The sequence below is a fragment of the Eublepharis macularius genome, chromosome 11, assembly GCF_028583425.1.
Source record: "Eublepharis macularius isolate TG4126 chromosome 11, MPM_Emac_v1.0, whole genome shotgun sequence".
Classification (NCBI taxonomy): Eukaryota; Metazoa; Chordata; class Lepidosauria; order Squamata; family Eublepharidae; genus Eublepharis; species Eublepharis macularius.
Window position 1 is genome coordinate 13,000,152 of NC_072800.1, and position 21,439 is coordinate 13,021,590.

Here is a 21,439-nt window from a genome sequence, read left to right on the forward strand (position 1 = left end):
ACATTCGATTTATATACTGCCCTTCAGGACAACTTATATACTGCCTTTCTCCACAGCAGGGACCCAAAACAGCTTATGTCATTCTCCCTGCCTCCATATAATCCTCACAACAACTCTGAGAGGTAGTTAAGCTAGGATCAAAGTCACCCAGTGAGCTTCCACAGCAGAGTGATGATTCGCACCTGGGTCTCCTACACCCTACCCTGAAACTCTGATTACTACACTATACTGGCTTATTGGGAGCGGGGAGAGCAAGCAGCCGGGGCTGGGTGGGTCATGCAAGTCATGTGGCATCAAGTTGTCTGGTCTGGCGGTTGCTTGTGGGCCTGGCCCCAATGAGTCTTCCTTCAAAGGCCCAAAGAGCACTGCCCCTTCCCCCTGCCTTTTACTGCCAGAAACTAAGCCTGACACGCTGTTATGTTTGCCTAGTAACAGCCACTGAGGGTATCTGATTCTTAAAGCTACAGGTGCTCCTTTTATCAGTTTGAATTTATTTGACACCCCTCCCCCCAATATATGTTTTAGATTTCAGATTTTTCTGCAAACCTGGGGCATTTTTCAGGTTTGTAGGAAGATCTGTCTTGTCCGTTCATGGCTCCAGTATCTGGATTTAAGCAACCAGAGATCAGGGCCACTTGGCCATTAGTTTTGCCTGGAGCAGCAGTGAAATAAATGAACTAGCAAGCTACATGGTATTTGAGATTTTTGCTGTGAAGCTTGTTGCCCTTATAGCTAGTATGGCATTTGGAGTGTTGGAATATTAGTTATCTCTGAATGTCTAACATCAGCGTAGTCAAACTTTACAAGGTAACATTGTTTGGATAAAATAGTTGTTGCTGTATGGATTAAGGTCTCAGTCCATAGATCCTTAGCTATGCGCAGGCTGGTGTGTGTGTCTGTTGCTGCAATGTGGATCTGAACATGTGCTCTGCTAAGCAGATATTCATTGCTGTCAGATCTGACAATACTGCTTGTTTGTAGCAGGGTGCTTCTCAACTTAGCCCCAGAGGTGGAATTGGAGCCAGTCCTCTGATTAGGTGTCCGTAGACCTAATCTGATATGGATCATTTGTGCTTGCGGACCTTGTTAACTAATGCAGCATCCTTTTGCACACAAGATGCCAGTTTGATGACTGCAGCTTTTGCTCCAGCTTGGCTTCTTAACTGCATTAGGGTACTGCATTGGGGTCCTTTACATGCGGTACTGTTTGCCAGTTGTTGCTCTCCCAATTTTGCTTTGAATTTTTCCTTTTTTTGCAGTGGTCTGAAAAAACACGGAGAAAACTTGAAAAAGGGGGCCGCAAATGATACTATGTGTAAGGGAGGGAAGAAAACTGATGCAATTAAGAAGCCAAACTAGAAAAAACACGATGTGGAAAACCTTCTTTTCTAGAAGATATGCTACACATAGAAGAGTGATTCCGCACATGTTGGATAATGCACTTCCAATCCTCTTTATAGATCATTTGGAATGGATTTTTTTGTGTGCGGAACAAATAATCCACCTCAAACGATTGATAAAGTGCATTGAAAGTGTATTATCCAACGTGTGCGGAATTAGCCAAAGTCTCCTTGAGTTTTCATATCCAATTGAGAATCATCTAAAAGAAGGAAAAATTATTTTCAAGTTTACTATTAAATATAATAATGTAACAAGTCCTGGGCTGCCTTTTAATAGAGGAAAGATGCTTTACTATTAGACTGAATTATGGTAAAATATAACAACAAATCCCTATGACTATCTTGGTAGATCTTGCATATTTTTTTGAACTGTCCGTTATTAAAGAAACTACCACTGCATTTGCTCATATCAGATGAGACACACTGTTTCTAACAGATAAATATATTGAGTCCAATCTTGAAATTATCAGTTGAAGAAAACTTATTTTCTACCAGTGTGCTTTATTTACTCAGAATCCATTGATGAATTAGTTATATCACTTTTGCTAGACTTTCGCTGCATCTAAATATATCGACACATTCTAAATAAACAGACTCTTGCATGATTACTGTCCATTCAGAGCTGTGTTTCTGGATGAGGGACATGCTGGTAACTTGAGAGGAAGAGCAGATGCAAAATTAGCCTACAGATTGTTAATAGCAGGCTCACAAATGTCTGCTGGGAAATAATCCTCTTTGGATGTCTGTTGCACGGCTGGAGGGTCTTCAGCATTCTTAGCATGTAGTTGCTCTTTGACTATGATCTAGATAAAATATTTGCTGAAAGAATAGTCCACCATGTGTAGTTCTGCCCTTTAGTAACAGCTGTGATTCAAAGCTCTCACGGTAGCCAAAAAACTTACAGCCCGTGTCAGCTCAGTTGTGCTTACTTCCAAGTTAACATGTATAGTGATATAGAACGTCCGGAAATGTTGAAGCTATTGTGGGGAGGAAACAGAAATTGTGGGTAAATCTGAAATAGGTGGAATATTTATGTTATCAAACCTTTGATGTCACTGCTTTAAAACCACGAAATGAATGATTGACTATATCACTATGAAAGAGAGAGAAAACAGTGCGAACTGCTGTACTACACTTGCCTAGTCTTTTTGTGAGACACTTGCCTAGTATTTTTGTGAGACACTCGCCTAGTCTTTTTGTGTGTTTTCACCCAGGCATGGCTATAAAAGGCAGGCTGAGCGACTCCCTCCCTCCATTCTTCTTTTGGGGCCACTGAAGAAGGACTTCTTCTCTCTTTCCATTCAAGTCAGGGGCAGGGCCTTTGGTTCCATGGTGTCAAACACCCTGTTCAAGAAATGCTCCTGTTGCGGGACAAAGATAACCCAGTCCAATGGGCATGAGAAATTTTCAGTCTTCTGTGGAATCCCACATGAGACTGCACATGCGCAGGCCTGCCAATCGGTAGGTTCTGTAGCTTAAAATTCCCACGTGTGCCTGCACAGAAGACCTCGGTGAACAACATTATGGGTAAGTATGACCCTGTTTTCTTCTTAGGCAAAGTCCACAATATCTTGTAGTGCGCATTTGGCAAACAGTTCATAGTGCTCAGTCGGCGAACAGTTCACATCGAAAGCACATCATGAAAGAGCGTCATACTGAAAGCAGCACTTTGGGAGTCAGCCATGAAGGGCTCTACTGACTCAGATCAGACAGCTCCAGATAAAGAACCGTGGACCCTGAATGGGTCTCCATGGTTCCACCTGCCTCTTTGGCACCTGACTTGGCTTCCAAAGACCAGTCGGTTCTGGCTGCGCCTTCATTGGTGCCAGTCAAAGCAGCCTACAAAAAAGGCAACACTCAAGTGCAAAGATATTTAAAAGCCATCTATGTCGGAGGGGCATAAGAGAAAGTAATCCTCTTCTTTGGGCCCAGCTACCTCTGTTCCTTCGAGCCTGGCTGAGAACTCCATCTTCAATACCAAGATGACTTTCCTCATCGGTTCCGTCTCTCTCCGAGGGTGAAATTCCTGAAGTCATTACTGCCATTCCCTCTACATACATCTGAAAACCACAGGAATTCCTCTATTCCGTCTGACAATATTAACAACCAACTGGAACTGGCTCATCAACTGGTTCTGTTACTCTCCGTATGGTTCTCCTTACCATCATTACTATGCCTATGGATATGAAGGCTCTCTGAGTATGTACCCGCTCCCTCACTGTTTCTTCCATGAGGAAGACGCTTAAATGCCGGGTCACTCAGAATTGATACGTAAAGCAAAATCCTCATAGGTTCCTACCATAGTTCCAGAAGATAATGCAGCTATGAAACCTAAAGATCAAAGGTGATAAAGTGACAGCTAGATTCCTTGATATCACAGCTCTCTATCCAAACCCGTCCAGGCACAGATATCCTCCTTGGCTGTATCCTCCATATATTAGATACCATTGGTTCAATTCCCAACCGATGCATTCAGCTTCCAGAGGCTCTGAACAGTCTTCGTCTTCTACCTTCGCTCAACCATGCAGGAGGTATTTCAGAACACAGTCAAAGGACAGTTCTTGTTCCCCTAAGGATTAATCAGGTCCGAACAAATGGTTTTTTATGTCAAACCCCCTCTTGTTTCCTTAAGCAGTCTATCACTTCCTCTTCGGGCCTGGAAGTCTACAAGTCAGGAGGCTTGGGTGTTGTCCATTGTCGGACAAGGCTCTTGTCTAGAATTCAAGACATTCCCTCCAGACATTCAATCTCTGTCTGACCCTTCATCTCCTCCCACCTTGTTCATAGAGGATTAGGTCTTGTCTCATTGAATAGATAGGTTCTAGCTTTCTAGTGGGAGTCTGGCTGGCTGATCAGGTAGTAAGTGATGTGTAAGACCCCTACCCGAGACTCTGGAGATTTGTGGTCAGTCTGATTAGACAATATGGTCCTTGATGGGACAGAGGCCTGATTCAGCATAAGGCAGCTTCATATGTTTATGAAAAATTGTTTTCTATTGAGTGGTTTATTTTATAGACAATGAGTTGCCAAAGAAAGTTCTTCACTGAATAGTGTTTAGATAAACCATTATTCCATAGAGAGCAGGTATCTTGGGATATGCTTTATGTTGCAAAAGTACTTGGAGTGCTACCTACAAACATTTAAACATTTGTATCCTTTCTAGATTATTTTTCCTGTGTGTGGGTATAGTAAGACTGCTGTGTTGCCCAGCCGTTCAACTGAAACCACCTCTGGCTTCCGTAGCTATATCTAAAATTATAGTTAACTATAATACTAATACTATACCTATTTCAGATCACTCCTGCAGGACATGGGTGTTGCCACAAGTATTAGATAACCCATGGAGGAACAAATGCTGGTATTTTCAATCGCAGCGTTCAGACTTGAATAAATAGAACCACAAGTACATGCCCTTAAAACATCAGAGGTTATTTCTATGAGCTTGCCAGCGTCTTTGAGAAAGACTCTGGCAGTCCGGATACTATCCTTGGGAGGACCATGGACTTTCTGAGCTTGGAATAAGAAATCTGCTATCTGTGGGTCTTCATTGAAAGGTAGTTTTGTTTTTCTGAGCCCAATTCCAAACTGACATTGGGGGTGGTTAGGGAGCTCAACTGTTATCGGAATTGGTCTCTTGCGAGTAGGGGGATTTAGCGGCAAGGAAGAGGGCTATGTGAGAGGGGTAACTGAGGGATAACTCCACCAATATTTACGAGGTCCTTTCCCTAAGGTAGCAGACGAGACTTGGTGCTTAAATAAAGGAGTATTTTTATTTAAAGAGGGAAAACCAACGTGCACACAAAAATGGTTGGTACACACACGCACATACGCACACATGTACGAGTCCTAGGAAGCTGCCAGAAATTGGGAGGGGGAAGTATATTTACCTATCCAGAAGAGTAGAGTTGTGCACGGAGGAAGAAAGCTTCAAATGTCTTGCATTCTGGCCAGGGAAGGGGGCTCAGAGAGAGAGAGAGAGAGAGACTTTGAGGGTACTATGCTGGGTGAGTGTGTACAATTTGAATGGGGCAAAGCCAGGATTTTTCTAGGGCAAAATATGTCCTGAGGCTGGGGAGCCCCCTCAGCCGTTGGAGCAAAGATTGTAAAGGTCGATGTATTGTCGAAGGCTTTCACGGCCGGAGAACGATGGTTGTTGTGGGTGACACTGAGAGATCTCTGTCTTTTGGTGCTACATCTCTGAAGATGCCAGCCACAGCTGCTGGCGAAACGTCAGGAACTACAATGCCAAGACCACGGCAATACAGCCCGGAAAACCCACAACAACCATTGTAAAGGTCATCTCCAGGGAATGATTACCTTTGATCGGTGCTGCCGGGGTGTGATAAAAGAAATACATATTTTCTCCTGGTGCTTCAGAACGGGGCAGTTTGCTAATGAATCTCCCCAGAGCTGGGTTGATGAATTTAGATACGAAAATGCATGTTCCCAGAGACAAATTATAAACATATCAGTGCTGATTGATTGCTCCTTGATCTCAGGGTGGGAATTTGATCACGGAAGGAGGGCATCAGAATGTGTTAAGTGGGGTGACTCGGCGAGACCCTTTCTTATCACAACTCAGATGCATGACGAAGAGAGCTGTGGCTCTCAAAAGCTTATGGTACAATAAAGTTGGTTAGTCTTAAAGGTGCTATTGGACTCTTTACTATTTGAATAGGGACAGGCGGTTTAGTGACCACTCTTGTTGCTTATCCCTTGAAAATGTTCCCTCAGAATCTGTATGAATGTTACAAGAAAGTGTTTCCCTCATAATGTCAGTTCTATCCTGAGAGTCTAAGGTGTTACATATAAAATTACATTTGTGTGGCTACATATTTCCTGTTTCCATTATTTTTTTGGCTCTTGGTTTTTTTAAAAAGTTGTATTAATTCAGTGTTGTCCAGTTGGTTTGGCAGGTCTTCTGATGATAGGTTTTTTTTAGTTCAGTTCTTTAAATTGAGGTCTTTCATGCATTCTCAAAGCTATTAGGCTCTTACGTACCAGACTTCATTCTATAGTTACACTGCTACTGTATGGTAGATTGTTTTTGGCCAAAGGTTTTCTCGACATAACTTTGAGAGGAAATCTGCACTTTCTATAAGTTTTTTCAGTCGCAGCTTGTAGTTCATTCTGCACAGTTACTATTACCATGCATTAGTAAGGAAAGTTGCTGTAGTAGAATCTGGGAGATCCAAGTCTGTGGGCCAAGCTACAAGTGATGAATGACACTTGAACGGCAAGTGGATTGAGTGGAGGGCAAGTGAACAGGGAGAAATACACTTGCCGTTCAAGTGTCATTCGTCATGTGTAGCTTGGCCCTGAGTCACCATTCTTCCATGGAAACTACAGGGTGGCCTTGGGCTAGTCATTCTTAATACTTGACCTAATTCTTGAGCCTTCCTTCGGGAGCCAGTTTGACTTACTGAAATGTAGGCGAGGGCCATCTTAGCCAGCCCACCCCGATTGTGAAACTCCCTTCCTCGGGAGCTGAGAGCAGCCCTGCCTTTGAAAGCCTCCTGGACAGTTTCAAAGACCTTCCTTTGCTAGAGGGACTGTTACTTTGGCTGGTGTTGCTTTAGGTGTTTTTTAGTGGCCTTGCTGCAATATATATTCTCTTTTTTTTTTGAAAAATTTTTTTATTGGGTTAGAACATTTTTATTTTTACATTACAATCAATTTTCCCCTAATTTTTCGTTTCTAACCCCCTCCCTTTCCCCCCCTTTTGTTGACTTCCAACAGCTTTCCCACCCTCTGTCCCTTTTCCCTTACTTCTATTAAATTCCTCTGTCTAAAACAGATATACATTCTCCATTATATTAAGCAGTGCATCATTAACTCCTTTAATTATTATACACCCAAACTATACGTCTTTAGATAAACAATTTATCCCATTTTCCAGTTTTGAATAATTCTATATAAACCTATATATCATAAACCATAAAAATTTCCCACATTTAAATCAAACAATTTGATTTATTCTCTATATATTACTCATTTCAACTTTTTATGGTAATTCTATATAACTCCTCAGATACTCAATCAATTTAACTCTTCTATACATTCAGTTTGGTGCATATAAATCTTGTCAAAGAAAGAAAATATTGTTAGTTAGTCAATCCTCATGTTTAAACCTTATCATTAATTATTCTCTATCAGTTGACCTATACATATCTATATATATCTCAATCAATTAATCTAACTGCTTATAAATTCACATTTCTCTTCCTCCCCCGGTAAAGTCACCCCTCTCTTTTATACTTTTATTATATTTCAGTAGTTCTCAAACTGCCACAGTTTTCCTCCCACCTCCCATTTCTTCTCCAGGTATTGTTTCAGCTTCTCCCAGTCTGTGTTGAACTGCCCTGAGTCCAGATCTCTCAGCTTTCTTGTCATCTTGTCCATTTCAGCCATATACAGCAATTTGTAGATCCAATCTTCAATAGTTGGTACTTCTTGTACTTTCCATTTCTGCGCATACAAAAGTCTAGCTGCTGCAGTCATATAAAAAATCAACGTCCTATGATGGGCTGGAATTCCCTCCATTCCCAAGTTTAGCAGCAGGAGTTCTGGGTTCTTATTTATTTGAAACTGTAAAATTTCACTCATTTCTCTTATTATTTCCCCCCAGAACTGCCTAGCTACCTCACACGACCACCACATATGATAGAGGGAGCCCTCATGTTTCTTACATTTCCAGCATTTATTAGAAGTATTCAAATTCCCTAGCGCAATCTTCTTTGGTGTCATGTACCAACGATAGATCATTTTGAAAATGTTCTCTTTAATATTGATACATGTCGTTGTCTTCATTGTAGTTTTCCACAAGTATTCCCATGCCTCCATTGTTATTTCTTTATTGAAATTTATAGCCCATTTCACCATCTGTGTTTTAACTATCTCATCCTCAGTATACCATTTCAGCAATACTTGGTATACCTTGGATATTCTTTTCTTGTCTTCTTTAAGAAGGGTCTGCTCTAGTTCCGAGTTCTCTGTTCGTATGCCCCCTTTTGCAAAGTCTGAGTTGTATAAGTCTCTAATCTGTCTATACTGAAACCAATCATAGTTAGGTGATAGTTCCTCTTGCGTCTTTATTCTAAGTTTAGATACTTCAATCTTAGTTATTTCTTTGTACGTTAAACATTGTTGTTCATTATCCACAGCTCTCGGATCTATCACCTCATATGGAACCACCCACAAGGGGGTTCCTTCTTGTAGGTAAGTTCTATACTTCTTCCAGATTGTAAATAGACTTCTCCTTACAAAATGATGCAGGAACATCGAGTTGACCTTTACTTTGTCATGCCATAGGTATGCGTGCCATCCAAAAATTTTTTTATATCCCTCTAGGGCTAATAGTTTCTTATTCTTTAATGTCATCCACTCTTTTAGCCAAACTAGGCAGATTGCATCATGGTAAAGTCTCAGATTGGGCAGTTGCATTCCGCCTCTCTCCTTTGCATCTTGTAAAACTTTTACTTTCACTCGAGGCTTCTTGCCTGCCCAAACAAAATCTGATATTTTCCTCTGCCATTTTTCAAATTGTTTAGAGTCTCTGATGATTGGTATTGTCTGTAACAAAAACATTACTCTTGGTAACACATTCATCTTAACTGCTGCAATCCTGCCCAACCATGACAGGTTCAATCTATTCCATTTGATCAAGTCTCTCTCTATCTGAGTCCATAATTTTTCATAATTATTCTTGAACAAATCTATATTTTTTGCAGTCAGCTCAACTCCCAAGTATTTCACCTTACTAGTTACTTCACAATCCGTTGTTTCCATTAACAATTGTTGTTTCTGCTTAGTCATGTTTTTGCATAATATCTTTGACTTCTTTTTGTTAATGAAGAAACCTGCCAAATCTCCAAACTCCTTGATCTTGTCTATCACTTTTGGCATGTTCTCCAGTGGGTCTTCTACAATTAACATTATGTCGTCTGCAAATGCTCTGACCTTATATGAATAGTCCTTTATTTTTATTCCTCGTATTTCCTCATCTTGTCGAATTTGTATCATCAGAATCTCCAATACTAAAATGAACAACAATGGAGATAACGGGCAACCTTGTCTTGTTCCTTTACTAATCGTCAATTTTTTGGTCAATTCATCATTCACTACAATTGCTGCAGTCTGGTCTCTATAGATTTCCTTGATTGCTCTGACAAATCTTTCTCCCAGTTGTAGCTTTTCCATAGTGGCAAACATAAAGTCCCAGTTTAAATTGTCAAACGCTTTTTCAGCGTCTACAAAGAAGAAACCAACCTCTTTGTCACAACGCTTGTCGTAGTATTCAATAGCATTGATCACTGTCCTTAAGTTGTCTCTTATTTGTCTGTCTGGCAAAAAGCCTGCTTGTTCCTCCTCTATGACTTCCGAGAGCCACCCCTTCAATCTCTCCGCCAATATCTTCGCAAAAATTTTATAGTCATTATTGAGTAGTGATATAGGCCTATAATTTTTCACGCTAGTCAGATCTTGGCCCTCTTTTGGGATCAATGATATATTCGCTTCGCTCCAAGTGTCTGGAATTCTTTGATCCCTAAAAACTCCGTTCATCACCTCTTTTAGGAATGGTGCCAGTTCATTGGCCATTGTCTTATAAAATTTAGCCGTAAGTCCATCTGGCCCTGGCGCCTTTCCTAGATTTGCGGATTGTATTGCCATATTTATTTCCTCATCAGTTACTTCACTGTTCAGCTTATTTCTCCAAGCTTCCGAGATCTCTGGAAGTTTGGTTTTCTCCAAATATGATGCTATTGATTCTTTGTTTACTTCTTTTTTATTATACAGCTTAGCGTAAAATTTATAAAAGGCTCTGCTAATGGTAGTCTGCTCCAAATACGTTTTGTTTTCTTCACAAATTTTATTTATTATTTTCTTTTCCCTTTTCTTCTTTAATTGCCATGCCAAATATTTCCCAGGTTTATTAGCACCCTCAAAAGCTTTTTGATTCAGTCTTTTAAGGTTCCACTCCAATTCTTTGTTACTCATTGCTGTTAACTGTTCTTGAAGAATTTTGATTTCCTGATGTATTTTCTTTTTCCCTGGTCTCTTTTTTAACTGTACTTCTTTGGCCTTTATTTTCTCCTCAATCTCTTGTCTTTTCTCCTCTTTCTTTTTCCTTGCTCTACCATTTAAGTCCATTAGTATGCCCCTTACAACCGCCTTGTACGCGTCCCAAACTTTACTGGTTGGTACTTCTTTATTCACGTTGTATTGTATAAAAAACTTAGTCTCTCTTCTCAGTGTTTCCATATTCTCACTTTCCTGTAACAGGTCCTCATTTATTCTCCAGGCTTTCCTTTTTCTCCTTTTTCCAAATTTCCACATAATTGGGTTGTGATCTGAGCCTACCATCGGCATTATTTCTACCTCCTTAGTCCATAGCGCTAAGTCCTTTGAGGCCCAGATCATATCAATTCTTGATAATGTAAGATGCCTTGCAGAATAAAAAGTAAACTGTTTGGTTTTAGGATATTCTCTCCTCCATACGTCTTCGAGAGTCTCTTGTTGAATCAACTCAAAAAAAAGCTTTGGCAATAGTCCTCTTTTCTTTTGTGCTTTTGTAGTCTTTTTGTCTAATTCCAAATCTGTCACTCCATTGAAATCTCCAGCAAGAATTATCTGGTCATATACAAGATCGTCTAGGTGCTTCCTTAAGTCCTCAAAGAAGCTTTCCTTTGCACCGTTAGGTGCATAAAGTCCGACTACCAACACTCTCTTTAAGTTCCAATTACATTCCACTGCTACAAATCTAGCTTCCACATCTCTCATAACAAATTTTGGCTGCAGCTCCTCTTTTATATACAACACCACTCCTCTTTTTTTCTTGTTGGAAGCCGCTACAAATTCTTTGCCCAATTTTCCAGATTTTAAATATTTTACATCCTGTTTTCTAATGTGGGTCTCCTGCAAACAAACAATATCACATTTTTGTTTTAGTAGCCAATGAAAAATATTTTTTCTCTTATTCGGTGAGTTTAGTCCATTTACATTCCAAGATAATACTTTACACTCCATATTCATGGTTTTGTTGGTAAGTCTTTTTCATTGTCCTTGATAAATCTCTCCATCTCCCGCTCAGATCTGATGCGTTTTTTTGCCCCTCCAAACTCAAAGGACACTCCTTCCGGTAACTCCCATCTGTATCTGATATTCATGTCCTTCAAAGTCTGAATTAGCACTCTATATTTTTTCCTATCCAATAACACTGATCTGGGCAGTTCCTTCATTATAATAATCGTCTTGCCATCAATCTCCAATGGATCTTGAAATTGTTTGGTCACAATCCTCTCTTTCATATTTCTAGTTGTAAACTGCACAATCACATCCCTTGGTAGTTTCCTCTGGGTTGCAATTCTCGAGTTCACACGATACGCCACATCTAGGATAACCACAATTTCCTCCTCCTCCTTCCCCAGGTAATCAGCCAACACCTCAGTCATCTGTTCTTGCGCTGACTTCCCTTCCACTTCTGGCAGACCACGAAAACGAAGCTGCTTCTCCATGTGTTTAGTTTCTGCAACTGACATCCTCCCCTTCACCAGCCTCATCTCTGTTTGTTGCGTGTCTATTAAATTCTCCATCGCGTCTTCTACTGTTTTAACTCTCTGCTGCGTTCCTTGTAATTCACTGCTAATCGTTTCCACACCTTTTTTCACTTCTGACAGCTCCGACTTTACTGTCTGTGTAACTTCCTTGACCTCTTTAATAAGCTCCAATTTCGTGTCCTTAAGTTCTTTCATCATGTCTATAAGTTTTTTGTCCAAGTTTTCTATTGCCGATTGCCACTCTTTTTTCGACATCGTGGGGCTTGCTTTAGCTCGCTCCCACGAATCTGCTCTCTTCCTCAGCTCCGTGGCGTATAATTAAACGTTTTCCTTTTTTTTTTTTTAAATGTCCCAATCTTTGCCAAAATTAATTTTTTATATCCAAAATGTCGGGCGTCTTTTCTCTATGGTTTCTCTATGTTATTATAATCCAAGATGGCCTACTTCCTCTTCCGCTGAAGCCACGACCGTTCCACTTTCAAAGATGGCGATTCCCCACTTCCTGTCCTTTGGCAAGGGCCGCTTCCCTCCAGCCACTCTATTGTTGTTACGCAATTCCTGTCTCCCGTCTTCCCACAGCAGGTCTCGCGATGGTGTCTTTTTCCCACAGCTCCAAAACCACAGGTATTCAAAACAATAGTCCGATTTTTGTAATAACTTCTTTAAACTTAGTCTCTTTTAAAATACAACTCCTGCCGAGTCTTCACCTCCTTTTCGCTAGTCTGTTGCAGTTTAAAAGTCTACTTTCTTTCCTCTCTGTTTTTGTCAATCTGTCCCGTTTCAAGAGATAGCGATCTTTACCTTCTCTCCAGCTTTCTCGGGTTGTAATCGCTGTTTCGATCTTAAATTCTCCTCTCGACTTCCCTCCCCGATCGAAGCTTGGGTATGTAGGTCTTATGCCAGCCGAATTGGCCCCAAAATTGCCGCAGAGATTATAGCCGACCCGTCGCAAGGTGGGACCTCAAGGATCGGGGGGGAGACTCCTTGTGTAGAGCCCCCCCTCGTCCGAGATCTAACTCACCCTAGGGTCTTGAGCGTTCTTTGCCTGCTCCCCGCCTGAGAGCAGTCGGCCGCGGGTTATTTTCACCCCTCCGGCCGGTTAAAACGGCAATCCGGTCAGCTCCACAAATGGAGCTGCGTTAGACCTCCATGAATCCCAAACCGGAAGTCGCTGCAATATATATTCTCATCGTGATTTTTGTATACTGTTTTAATATGCTGATTTTTATCTGTTACCTGTGTTTGCTTTTAATATATTGCTCTGCAAACTGCCTGGGGAACCTTCCGTGAAGATAGTTTCAGGTAGGTAGCCTGGTTGATCTACAGTAGAACAACAGGATTTGAGCCCAGTGGCACCTTAGGGTCACTCTGAAGATTACTTCCTTCACGACTTCCCCATGGAGTCAACCTGGGCTCGCGTAGATACGCAGCAGCTCTGGGGGATGGCTTGCGTAAAAAAAAAAAGGAGAGCCCAGATGGGCTTGGAAAGCTGCCGCCAGGGGAGGGAAAGCTGCCTTCCTCCCAAGTATTTTTGCACGGGGTGAAAAACTTTTAAAGACTGCTTGGAAGCTGAAGTTGGTACAAAATGCATTAGCAAGAGTGGTGACTTACATACATGCTATAGTGATCACATCTTGCAAGTTTTAAGAGAGCAACACTCATATCAGTATACTTTGTGGGGCTCAGTTCTACCTTTTCTACCCCTAAATGATCTAGGATCAGGACTGTCGACCCGTGTATATGACTCTGCCAGGCTCTCATTCGTCAGGCCATGCTCAAAGAATCCTCACTATCTGAACTGAAGCAGAGTGCTGTGAGAGACATGACCTTTTCAGTTGTGATGCCTTAACTTCGAAACACCTCCCCTGCAGATGCTTGCCTGATACTGGATACATTTTTACCTAGACTTTTGCTGCATTTTTATGATACTCTTCTCCATAGGTGTTATTTTAAAGATTTTTCCAGTTGATTTTATCTGATTAGTCCTACTAACCCTACAAAGGATTTTATGCTGTCGGTTTTAATTATACCTGATAGTTTCAGAAGAAGCGAGCTCTGACTCACGAAAGCTCATACTTTACCCCAAATTTTGTTAGTGCTATAGGTGGCACTGGACTCTTTGCTCTTTTCTACTGATATTTTTAGTCATAGAATGCTAATGTTGTCTCATTGATTTGTCTGTTCTCTCTCTTTATGTTCTTAAGTGATTGTATAAACTATAAAGGATCTGTGTAAGCCACAATGGTGTTTTGATGCTGTGGTGTTTATATTTATTTTAATATTCATTATTGTATTTTATTATTTATTAACTGTCTGGTGCAGCACAGGATATAAATATTTCAAATAATTAAACTGTGCTTGATTTTTGCTGCATCTCCTTGGTTCTGCTCTTTCCTGATGTCGTGCTAAAATCACGAAATTGTTGCTTAATATTTGGCGCATTATGTCGTTTTGATGTGATTTAGTGTATCGGTCCCAGCTGTGGGACTTCAGTGTGCAGCGAGAGGATGCTTCAACTCACACACACTTGTGTTCTCAACCTGCAGTGGCTCCAGAGAGTCACTGTTTGTCATCTTGAGAGCTCCATGCCTCCTGATGGAGGTACATGTAGCTTTCTTCAAGGGGAGAAATAGCACCCTTTAGGGCCCTGTGAACTGGGCATTGGGTTCCCATCAAGGAACTCATCATGCATATGATCTGATAGAGACACAAACATGCAATGTGTATTAAGATCCTGTAAAATGCCTTGTATACCAAGGGATGTTTGATTAAAGATGCAAAATGTCAATTTTTACGGCATTTTGATGGCGGCTGTGCTTGCTGTTACTGACATTAGCAGCACAAAAGTGTGTTGGATGCGGCTCTTACTTATTTCACTATTAGCTTTGTGTCCAGGTATGGCACCATTTGCTCTGGAGATTTACAGTTGCAGTGCTAGGCTGACTTCTGTCAGGGGTTGGGCCGTGGTACACTGTACAGTGAGACTGTCTTAGAATGCACTATAACCTATAAATGAAAGAGTGTGAAATCTTTAGTTCATTGACGTCTTCTGTGCAGGTGCACACACCCTCCCTCCTACCCCGCTGTGTTCTTCATCTCTTACCTGTTGGAACCGGCGGCTTAGGAGAACTGGAGGGTCAGGGGCACTGCCTCCCAGTGCCGTTTCGGCAGGAAGTCTCTCTCATGCGCACTGGAAGGCGAGCGCCCCCTATCGGACTTAGCTAGAAAAACTTCTGATTGGCAGGCCTGTGCATGCGCAGTCCCCATGTGTGCCTCCGCAGAAGATGTCAATGAACAGCAGTTATGGTAAGTGCAGCTCTGTTTTCTCCAAAACAAACAAACAGAACAGACTCCTTTTCATGTTGTCCTTAGTTCTCATGTTGTGTCCTCATATCACATTGATCCTGAAAATGGTTTGGGTTGATGTACCTAGGACAACCTGCTGTACAGGTATCTTGGTACTGTGTGTATTTTTTCCCCTTGTAATCTGCATGTGTCAAATTATGATGTTTTATAAATTTGGGGATGAGTCTTTGTGCAAAATACTATTTTAGTCCAGTAGCTTGAACTGCATACAGGTATCTACACAGACGTGTATACTTGTATTGAAGTGTATACACTTGTCTTCAAGTGTAGAATAAGGTAATGCATTTGGGTATACCTGAGCTGAAATTAGCTGTTTTAGGTCGGCTTGAGAATACCTGTAATGGCCCCAAACATTCCCGAAATTCCAAGATTAACAAAAATGTACCTTTTGGAATTTCAGGAGTGTTTCAGGGAGGTACAGGAGCAGGGAGGAAAGAGAAGAAACTAACTCAGAAAACAACTGTTAGTCGCCGTCTCTTTTTCCTTTAAAAAGGGAAGAGAGATGTGAACTGACAGCTGATGGGTGTGTAGACCTGGTCTCCTACCACTGGCCCTTCAAATTTTAAAAGGAAACATACCCAACTGGCCCCAGACTGAAAATGCCAGCATAGGCCCCGCTGGAGGCTTCTCCCCGCCCCCGGAACTGTCAGAGCCCACTCTCGTTGCTGGACAATGGCTGGTGGCTCCTGGACTCCTGTGGGGCATGGCTGACACGGTGGCCGCTTCCTCCTCCCACCACTGGGAAACTTTTTAATTTAATAGGCAGTTGAATACTATCGTATCGATGTGACAGTATAGCAGTATATGGATCGAGTTGTCTGAATTCCCATTTTTTATTTTTTTAAAAAACACAAATCTCTGTCCCCTTCCATTGCAGATATATAAAGGAAAAGAACCTTCCTGCTTCTGCTGCCTTTGGGAGTGGGGGGGGGGGGAAATAACAAAAATAATGGTTCTGAATTTTAAGAGGTCTAAAAAAATACCCGCCCCATCCCAAACTGGTAACCGCTCCTGAAAAATGGGGATAATGAAAACTGTGTCCTAATCCAGATCCAAAATTAATATGAAAAGTTTCGAATTGCACATCCCTGGGGTAGAACCAATCCATCACCAGTATGTGATGGGCCCCCATATAATAAAAGGAGGATAGAAATAATGGGAGCGGTAAAGGGTGGAGAAGAGATAATAGTATTGTTTTAGGGGATGGATGGGCTGTTTCTTTTCATAACGTTAAATACTACCTCCTAGATCCAATTTCCCAGTCCAACCTGTTTTTTTAGAGACAGGATGGGCAAGGCGTACAGTTCAGAAGACATTAATCTGACTCCCTTAAGTAGCTTCTCCATTTCCTCAGGCTGCAGTGTATGAAATTCATCCAAGCAAATGTGATAAAGTAAAGCACCAACAACATTCCATGAAGATGCTGTTAAAACAATAGACTTGAAATCTAGATAGAGGTGAGTGACTTCTGTCTGCAAAATGCTGTGCAAATATGTCACCCGATGGAAAGCCAGCTTGGTGTAGTGGTTAAGAGTGCTGGGACTCTAATCTGGAGAGCCAGGTTTGATTCCCTACTCCTCCATTTCAAGCCAGCTGGGTGACCCTTGGGTCAGTCACAGCTCTCTCAGAGCTCTCTCAGCCCCACCCACCTCACAGGGTGATTGTTGTGGGGATAATAATAACATACTTTGTAAACTGCTCTGACTGAGCATTAAGTTGCCCTGAAGGGTGGTATATAAATTGAATGTTGTTGTTGTTGTTGTTACTGGAAGGTGCCACTTGTTCTGAGGCTCAACAATCCAAGGCACGATTTAAGATCCTGCTCACCTCTCGGAATAACTGCACTGGATGACTTTGTGGAAGCACAGTGGTGGTGGTGGTGGTGGAGAAGCGCGCATGCTTCACTGCTGTCACAGCTGCAGAACAGGCAGAAAGATACACACTATAACTTGTGTCTGAGTGTGCTGTCATAACTGTCCCGTCACTTGTGATCAAGCTGACTCCCCATCAGTTTCATTGCCTGTTAACCAAGGAGTAATTGTGAGAACTGCCTAGGCTATCTTCAGATTCCAGTGGTTGACCAGAGCCTCACTGCCGCGCCAACCATGTCAACCAACAACTCCCCAAGGATAGTCAGGAGAACATCAGGACCCATCAGGCTATAGCAGTGGACCATTTTAATATCATCCTGTATACGTGGAGCTTTATATTTTTGATCAGTGCAAGTGGAGTTTACACAGTTCCATAAGAAAATAATGGGTCCCTTAACAATCTAAAGAGAGAGTGAAGGAAGATAACAAAGATAGTAAGAACAAATCCTCTCCCTTCTGATTTTAATCGCTTGTGGCTTGAGTGTTTGTGCACTTGGGTGGTATATCTGCTGCTCTTCCCGTAAAGTAGGAACAAAGAAAAATAATTTAAAGCTCAGAAAATGTTTGAGTAGGGGCTTGTTATTGTGATGTCACCAGCTAAGTCACTGGCACAGAGGGGCCTGTGATACCTCCATACCTTCCTCTCCACTTACAACGATAGACATACTTGCAGGATCATGTATGTGGTAACATGCGTTTGGTAATGTTGTGATTGGTATTTTTGGTTGCTTGTTCCTTACATTCATACCCTACTGGAAAATTGTGCTTTAGTAATATGTTTGGTATGAATTCTTTCGAGATGGATGAATGTTATTTTCTCTGAAAGATGTTTTGCTTGTGTTAAATAAAATAAGCTTACCCAAAGTGTAATTAGATCTGTTTTAGTAGTCAGTTTTCAAGTATATATAGTAACAAAAAGATTTTTAAAATTTTGTCTTACACATCTCACATTTTTAGAGTTTTAAAAGAGCTTCCACCTTAATGTGTAATCCCATTCCACTGGTAGTAAGTTAATGTTTCCGCTTCTTTCTCTTTCCAAAATTGGATACTGTGGAAGGGTTATTGTGTGAGCGCTAGTAATGGAGACAGTGGTTTTTCTTGAGCACAATGGTTTACTTGTGAGTCTAAAGACTAGATTTCAGCTGAAAAAGAGCAGATACTGTAGATCTTTTGCTATGCTGGGTTTCACTGCAAATACTTTTTGGCTTTAAAATACAGCATTTTTTACACACGCTAAGTTTGAACCGTGCAGCCTTTCCATTTATAATAAAACCAAGAATCCAAATTGAAAAAGCGACTCTCGTAAGCCATGAGGCATAATATATTGCTGGTTTTTTTAAATAGTGCCCATTCTGCATAATGGATGAGCATAATTCACACTGCTGATATTTATTAAGTATAGAAAGGAGAAATATTAAATATCTTATTGTATATCATAATAGTACCTTTTCCAGTTTGGATTCTTTGTTATAAATGGGATGACTGCATAATTCAAAACAAACATGGATTTTAAAACTGTGTGCCAAAAATAATTTGCTGTGAAATCCAGAATGGCAAGAGACCTACTCTAGGATCCATCTGAATGTATATTTTATTAGTGATCACATAATTTCATAACAGCATTGCAGTAAGATGTCCGTTTGTAAGATTCTTGATTGAAAATAGTTTTTCTTGGATCATAAGCTTGTTGTATGTTTCACTGGGTTAGAAACTCCACAGTGAGATTCAAACAGCTATTTTTGGTGAACCCAAGGGCTTAAGCAGGTCCAGAAAGTTACTGATTCCCCCCCCCCTTAGAATAGACACTGTTATAACAATAATACATATTACTTTGACTCTCCTTGTGGAATTGTTTTGAATAATACAACTTATCTTGCCTCAAAGTAAGGGAGTAGGTTAATAGCCACAGCCTTTAATTGAGAACGGTTTTGCCCTACATTTCACAGGCATCACTGAGACATTATGTTAAAATATAAAGGGTCCTTTAAATATTTTTAATTGTTCGGTTAAGCACATCGCTCTACTCTTATCTTAGAATTAATATGACCTCCAATGTTTGGTAGATATAAAGCTTAGATTGTAGAAATTGAATGATCAACTCAGTGCCCCCTCTGGAAAAGGAACTGGCTAAGTTTGTATATTGCGATTGGAAATTCATTTCATTGATTGAGTAGTTCTTTAATTACCCGGAATGTAATTTTAGGAATGAAGCAGTGCAGGAGTGGGAGGTTCCCCAGGCAAAAGTTAGGATGGAATGGAGGAGTTGTCAGAGATTTAAGATTGCGGAGCGTTGCAGTTGTGACTGTTTCATGGTGGTATCTGTGAAAGTTAATTTCACATTAGCCAGTTTTTGCCTGGGGTTCCAAACTGCTTTTCGTCATTCTGTCAGTTCATAATGCACATCTTTAAACAGTGGTTTTTAAACTGTGTTCTATCTTGGAAGTCCCTCAGTGAGATTAATATGGTGGATAACTTTAATGAAAGTCGGCAGAGAACACTTGCGTGTGTCCCCGTTTGCCTGCCAGTACTGATCTTTGCATGCAGTTTGGGTGTATAAATGTCTTGGTCATGTCTCTCACACAGTTCAGGCAGTAGAAAAGAGCAAGAGTCTGGTAGCACATACAAGACTAACAAAATTTGTGCTGGGTAAGAGCTTCCGTGAGCCACAGCTCACTTCTTCAGATGGTTCATGAAAACTTCTGCCCTACCACAGATTTTGTTAGTCTTATAGGTGCTACTGGACTCTTGCTCTTTTCTTTTGCTACAGGCAGACTCACATGGCCATCTATCTTGATCGAACTCAGGCAGTGGTACGGTGACCAGACAAATGACAGTGCCACAGCTATTTCAGAATCTTATGCAATATGTGATGCCTTAGAAGATGTGCTTGATGTGGAAACTGGAAAGTTTGAAAATGAGTGTCATAAAGTACGAAGGACTATGCCATTTAGATTTAGCAGGTATAAGCTAAACTAGAAAAGAATGAAGGGAAGGAGACACCAAGCCGTATTTTTTTTTCTGCAGCAGACCCTTCTGGGCCATTGGTTATGTTAATCCTCCTAGACCTAGTATGCTCCTTTGGCCTGTAGCAGTCAGGGCAGTACTTATGTGACTTATGGATGTCATATATGTCTGATGCTCAAAAAATCAACAAAAGAAAATCTGCCAGTCGTGCAGGGACATACCCGTAGAGAGCTTTCTGCAGTATTCATGGTATCTTGTCCTAACATCCTACTGTATAAAAGGCTTACCGTGTTCCAGACAACTCACTTCCTACTCTGGTGCGCCTCCAGAGGGCGCTGCCATGGAGAGAAACCCAGAAGAGGCAGCCCATCCCTCTGAGAGTGTGCTGCGGAGGGAAGCCCAGGCCGGGATCAGGCTCAGAGCAGGCGGCAATGCCTGCCCCCCACCTTCACCCAGCTGGGATCAGGAGCAGAGCAGGTGGCAACATCTGCCCCCCCCTTTCACCTAGCTGGGATCAGTCACGGAGGAGGAGGCAGTGCTCACCTGCCCGCCCTCCCCTTTCTAGAGCACACTGTATTTTTCCCACGTTAGGCTTTGTTACTAATTCAAGATAAATCTCTCTCTTTTATGCTCACAAACATTCACCCACATAAACTATATATATTTCTTCCCTGATGTCACAAGGTTTGAGGAGAACTTCATTTAAAAATATTAAGAAAATATTTGCTGTCCTAGTAGGCATTACATTTAGTGACACAAGAAGTGAATGAAAAGGATGTTTGGCATTTCTTTTTAAATCTCTTGCATGAAGTTTTTCCAAGTTTAAAAATAAGAGACGAGACCTGTTTATATAAGGCATATGCCTGATTTAGTTTACACGTGTCAGTCTGGTTGCTGTTTTAGATGTGATTGATTTATTTTCTTCATTTATAGTTCTTCTGTCTCGTTGAAACTCAGGATACATTACATCTAAAAACAGCGCTGGAAGACCAGCACAATTCAAACAACCAATAAAATCGGAGGACAACACAATAAAAAAAACTATAATAGAGATGATAAAGCAGGGTGACAAGGCTGGAGAATAATATAATAAAAACGTATTACATACAATAATATAATAAAGCTGGATTACAAAATTAGAGAACAATGCAACAAAGCAGCATAATATACACTGTGAAGAGTGTCTTAAATTCCCTGTACATTAACTATACCATTGTTCACTTCATAAAAATGCCTTTCTAAACAGTTCTGTTTTATGCAGTCTGCTGAACGGTAAGAATGC

General features: G+C 41.1%; 1 protein-coding gene across 3 annotated transcripts in view; it reads left to right on the forward strand.

Moving 5' to 3' along the window:
- Positions 1-21,439, forward strand: part of COBL (cordon-bleu WH2 repeat protein) — a 238,094-nt gene that overhangs the window by 19,419 nt on the left and 197,236 nt on the right. The window contains exon 1 of one of the 3 annotated variants that reach the window (XM_054990872.1): positions 4,887-4,954. The exons of the other annotated variants lie outside the window; for them this stretch is intronic. The gene's annotated coding sequence lies outside the window, so the exon portion shown is untranslated. Of the gene's footprint in view, positions 1-4,886; positions 4,955-21,439 lie in introns of those variants that run through there. 3 annotated transcript variants of the gene reach the window in all.